Source organism: Pseudopodoces humilis, chromosome 1 (assembly GCF_049639895.1).
Source record: "Pseudopodoces humilis isolate 2021_Gansu_Grassland_sample_001 chromosome 1, ASM4963989v1, whole genome shotgun sequence".
NCBI classification, from domain to species: domain Eukaryota; kingdom Metazoa; phylum Chordata; class Aves; order Passeriformes; family Paridae; genus Pseudopodoces; species Pseudopodoces humilis.
The window spans coordinates 174,737-180,736 of record NC_142200.1 but is presented as its reverse complement, the minus strand read 5'-3'; positions in this window follow the sequence as shown (position 1 = coordinate 180,736).

Here is a 6,000-nt window from a genome sequence, read left to right as displayed (position 1 = left end):
GCCGACTCGCAGCCAGGTGAGCAGAGGAGGCAAGTGCCCAATTTAAACCCTTCCCTCCCCCGCCCCTGGGGCCGGCAGGGAGGCGCTGCCCTGTGCCGACACACGGGAGCAGAGCTGGGACACGGACCCGGACTGAGCACAGGACCCCGGGCTGGCGGGGGCTGGGGGCCGGCAGCAGCCCAAGGACAAGACGTGGGACACTTCTCCTTCCTTGAGGCTTCTGGACTCCGCTTTCTCTGACAGCTCAGCTGCTCCTGGACAGCCCTGCCCACGGTCCCAGCTGCCACGGGGGTCTCCGCGGATCTGGGCTTGTTGGAATTGTCTCTGGGAGCTGCAGCCGGCATCCTGCAGCTGTCCCTGTCCCCCGGCCGGGACAGAGAGCAAGCCGGTCCCTGTGGCCATGCCTGGGCTGACAGAGAAGGGACAGCGCTGGCCGCGGGTGTGCGTGCGAACATTGGTGACAGTGGCCGTGCTCCCGTCAGCCTGCACAGGTGTCTGTGCCACACACCCAGGTGTCTGTGCCTCGGTGTGTGTGACTGCGTGGGCTCCCTGTGACCCCCCGTGCCCGGAGCCGTGCGGGGTCCTGCGGGGCTCTGCGGGATCCTGCGGGCTCTGGGGTGATTCCCTGGGAGCCCGGACACCCTGGACAACGCGTGTGCGAGTCCCGTGAGTGGGGACACTGTGTGTCACAGCCCGGCGTGTGACCGTGTCCCGCGTGGCCGTGGGTGACTCGGTGCCCCGTGTGCAGGAGGGGCTGCGGCCCCGGCCCTGCCTTTCCTGGGTGTCCTGCTCCGGGAGCACATTCCTGCTGGCGTGGGCGCTCGCCAGACTGGCTGATCAGCACGCGGAGAGCTTTTGGCTCTGACTCACGGCGGGGTTTGGCTCCAGGGAACACACCTGGCCAGGAGGTCCCCTGTCCTCGGGGGAGAGGTGGATGCAGGACCCGGTCCCGGTGGCTTCGCTCCCTGCTCTGAAGCCCTTCCCTGCCCGACATCCGCTCTCAGCCTGCCGGATGCTGAGCTTGGGAACTGCAGCATAACTGGAACTTCACTAATTGCATTTCTCTTATCATGGGCAGAGAGTGACAGGACAAGGGGGGACAGTTTTTAACTGAAAAAGGGGGGATTTATTTAGAGGAGGTATTGGGAAGAAATCCTTCCCTGTGAGGGTGGTTTGGCCCTGGCACGGTTGCCCAGAGCAGCTGTGGCTGCCCTTGGATCCCTGGAACTGTCCAAGGCCAGGTTGGACAGGGCTCGGAGCAGCCTGGGATAGTGGAAGGTGTCCCTGCCCATGGAAGGGGTGGGACTGGAGCTTTAGGGACACTTCAGGCCAAACCAGTCTGTGATTCCACGGTGGTTTTGTGATTTCACCGGAGCTTCAGCCATCCCGGCTGGGCTGCAGCAACGCTTCCTCCTGGGCTGCATCCTTAGCAGGAGAGAGTACGAGGGGTGCAGGGGTCACCCGGCCTTGCTGGCAGCAGGATCCCACCTCTCTGTTCACTCGGCTCAGCCCAGCTCAGCCCAGGCTCCGTGCACAGCCCGGGCCCAGCAGGAGCAGCATCACCGAGTTACTCCACATTGGTGCCGCCCTTCTCCTTGGGCACGGCCACGGAGGAAACTCCTCCAAAGTGTGCCAGCGGCCCTGGAGCCCTCTCTGGAGCTGGCACAGCTCGTTTCGACGCCTCCCAGCATTCGGCAGCTTCCCGGGAGGTTTCTTTGCCCCTGCCAGACGGGCTGTGGTTTATCTCCCCGCACAGGACGTGTCCCGCGGAGCTGGTCCCGTTCCAGCTGAGCAGAACACACTGCCACCCTCTGCAGAGCCCGGGGCACGGCTCCTCTGAGCGGCTGCGTGTGTGGGATGTGTCCCCAGAGCAGCCACACGGACCTGCTGTCCCTTGGCTGCCCGGGGCAGGCAGCATCACCCGGTGAGCCGCTCTGAGCCTCACCTCCCTGACGGGCAGCAGGAGCCTCTGACAGAGCCGCGTCACCTGGAAATGCTGGTGTCCCTCCCAGAACATCCCCTCCTCAGGGCAGAACCAACCAGACCCTTCCCTGAGGAGCGAGGGATTAATCCTGGTCTAATTAATTAATTGTGGAAACAGCTGCAGGAGGATGGGCTAGCAGCTGCCCACCCCACGGGGAAGCTGCTGCTCCCGCGGCTCCCAGTCCGGACCGAACCCTGGAGGCTCCCTGCAGGTGCAGGGGTGCCCGGCCAGGCTGTGCAGATCCATCGGTGGGTGGGTGGACGGATCCCTGCAGATCCATCGGTGGGTGGGTGGACGGATGGATCCCTGCAGATCCAACGGTGGGTGGGTGGGTGGACGGATCCCTGCAGATCCGTCCGTGGGTGGATGGTGTGGATCCCTGCAGATCTGTACCGTGGGTGGATGGTGTGGATCCCTGCAGATCTGTACCGTGGGTGGTGTGGATCCCTGCAGATCCATCGGTGGGTGGGTGGATGGTGTGGATCCCTGCAGATCTGTACCGTGGATGGTGTGGATCCCTGCAGATCTGTCAGTGGAAGGTGTGGATCCCTGCAGATCTGTCAGTGGATGGTGTGGATCCCTGCAGATCTGCCCCGTGGGTGGATGGATGGTGTGGATCCCTGCGGATCTGTCCATGGATGGGTGGATGGTGTGGATCCCTGCAGATCTGCACCGTGGATGGTGTGGATCCCTGCGGATCTGTCCGTGGGTGGATGGTGTGGATCCCTGCGGATCTGTCCGTGGGTGGATGGATGGTGTGGATCCCTGCAGATCTGCACCGTGGATGGTGTGGATCCCTGCAGATCTGTCCGTGGGTGGATGGTGTGGATCCCTGCAGATCTGTACCGTGGATGGTGTGGATCCCTGCGGATCTGTCAGTGGATGGTGTGGATCCCTGCGGATCTGCCCCGTGGGTGGATGGATGGTGTGGATCCCCATGGATCTGTCCATGGATGGGTGGATGGTGTGGATCCCTGCAGATCCATCGGTGGGTGGGTGGATGGATGGTGTGGATCCCTGCAGATCTGCCCCGTGGGTTTCTGCTGTGCCAGGGATCCGCTGTCCCTTTCAGCAATGCCCGTGGCTCTGCCCATTTCATCTTCTCTCTCTGGAAGCAGCTGAGGTGTCACCGGGGCTGGTGCTGGGCCTCCCGTGCTGTGAACGGGGTCAGAGGTTTGTGGCTGGGGCAGCAGCTGCTGCTTGGGTTTCCACATTTCACTTTCCTTGCAGTGCCAGGAGCAGGATATTTGTGAGAACACAAACTGCGCTGGGTTGTCTCGAGGAGAACCTTGGCTTGCCACTTTCCCTCAGGCATGAGGAGCTGATGGACCTGCAGAGGCTCCAGATGTCCCCAGGGAGTTGGACCACCCCACGGAACATCCTGGAGCTGCCCCATGAGCAGCCAGAGCTGCGCTGCCTGCCAGGACCCTGAGTCTCTGTGCGAGGTGTCACCACAGGTCCTCGAGTGGCCACACGTGCTGTGCTCAGCAGGAGGCAGGGAAGGGACAGCATCACGTCTGGGGACAGTTCCTGCCACACCAGGAGGGACCTTCTCGCTCCTGACAGGAGGGTTCAGCCAGATGGGGGTTGGGCTCTGCTCCCAGGGAACAAGGGACAGGACAGAAGGAAATTGGGAATGATTAATCTATATAACCCATATTAATTATTGTTATTGTTATATTATTGTTTTGGGGTATTGTGGAAATACCTTTCTGGTATTTCCTGGCTGTCCAGCCCTGGCACAGGTGCCCAGGGGGGTCGAACAGCCGTGTGAGGGTGGCACCTGGGGACAGCGGTGTCCTTGGCAGTGCTGGGGGAACCCTTGCAGTGCTCGGGGGTGATTCCATGGTTCTGTGGCGCTGGATTGCCGCTGCTGCCCCGCCGCTGCCACCGCTGGACGCCCGAGGCCTCGGATGTGTCAGCTGTTAAAAAGGGATCATGTTTCCTACTCTGAAAAGCAGCACCAGGGGAGCGCAGGTCTGGAGCAGCCCCTTGTGAAAAACGAGGTTCACATAATTTTTATAGAATTTAAGAGTTTAATAAAAAAAAAAATTAGGAGAAAAAATAAAGTATACAAATACAAATACAAATACAAATACAAATACAAATACAAATATGTCTGTGCATTCAGCCAAGAGAGCACACCTTACTAACAAAGGATTGTCCCTTAAAAACAGAACCTTGCTACATATCCATAAATTCTCACACAAATCCATAAATTCTCACACAAATCCATAAATTCTCACACATATTCAGACATTCTTCTCAGGATCTTTGGGGTTCTTCTGTTCAGTTTTCTCTTGCCCCCTTCCCAATAGATCAATGCTCTTGGTGCCATCGAGATTTACATTCCCAGATACCAGGAATGCAATAAATTCCTCCCCCCAGAGCTCTGGGCACTGCTGTCTTCATCTGGATAAGAGAATTTACAAATGCAGGAGTTCTCCAGCTATTTTTTTTTCCTCAGTCTTTGGGTTACACAAACAAAAGCAGTTTTTATTTTAATACTATGCCATAGCCTAACATATATGTATTATACTACTATTCCTAAATTTCATCAATAACAGAAATAAAGAAAACTATATTAATACAACAAAATTTCTCATTCTTATACACATAACCTTCATCTTAATATTTGTGAAAAGCCAACAATATAAAATGTATCTGTAACACCCTGAAACATTTGTGCGCTGCCCCCACTGCTGCAGCTGCCCCTCACTGCAGCTCCAGGGGCACAGAGAGGGGCGCAGACCCCCGGGACGCCTCACACTCAGCAGCTGCTCCTGCAGCTTCCCGGTGTTACAGATACATTTTATATTGCTGGCTTTTCACAAATATTAAAATGAATGTTATGTGTATAAGAATGAGAAATTTTGTTGTATTAATATAGTTTTCTTTATTTCTGTTATTGATGAAATTTAGAAATAGTAGTATAATACATATATTGTATTATATTATTATATTATGGCTATGGCATAGTATTAAAATAAAAACTGCTTTTGTTTGTGTAACCCAAAGACTGAGAAAAAAAAATAGCTGGAGAACTCCTGGATTTGTAAATTCTCTTATCCAGATGAAGACAGCAGTGCCCAGAGCTCTGGGGGGAGGAATTTATTGCATTCCTGGTATCTGGGAATGTAAATCTCGATGGCACCAAGAGCATTGATCTATTGGGAAGGGGGCAAGAGAAAACTGAACAGAAGAACCCCAAAGATCCTGAGAAGAATTTATGAATATGAATGAGAATTTCTGGATTTGTGTGAGAATTTCTGGATTTGTGTGAGAATTTCTGGATTTGTGTGAGAATTTATGGATATGTAGCAGGGTTTTGTTTTTAAGGGACAATCCTTTGTCAGTAGGTGTGCTCTCTTGGCTGAATGCAGAGACACCCGGCCGTATCTGTATACTTTACTTCATTTTTTTCTCCTAATTGTTTTTTTTTATTAAACTTTTAAATTCTATAAAAGTTATGTGAACCTCGTTTTTCACCCCGGGAAGCCTGGCACGGACACGCCAGGGCTCGGGCATCCCCAGCCCCGCGGCCTCACCTGCCGGAAGGTGTGGGAGGCTTGGCAGAAGCAGAACCACATCAGAGGGCTGGGAGATGCCTTTCCCAAGGATGTTTCAGCACTGGGGTGTGCGGGGAGTGTTTTCCTTGGGTGATTGATTTGGGAAACCTCCGGTGGCAGAGCTCAAGTGCTGACACCGCTCCCGGCTCCCTTCCAGCTGCTCCTGGGAGCGCTGGTCCCTCAGCCCCCGGGCCTGTGGCTGCTGAGGACGGTTTCCTGTGGAGAGTGATGCTCAGAGCCCATGCCTGAGGTGGGGATGGCAGCCCTTGGAAACATCTGTGCACAGGCTGAGTTCTCATTAATCCTTGCGATTAATCTCATTAATCCACCCCTGCGAGTGCATCAGAGTGAAACGACACCCAGTGACACCTGGGTACATGACCAGGGTTATTTTAAAACAATGTGATTGCTTCGAGTCCTTTGAGTGGAAAGGAAGGATGTGGCCGT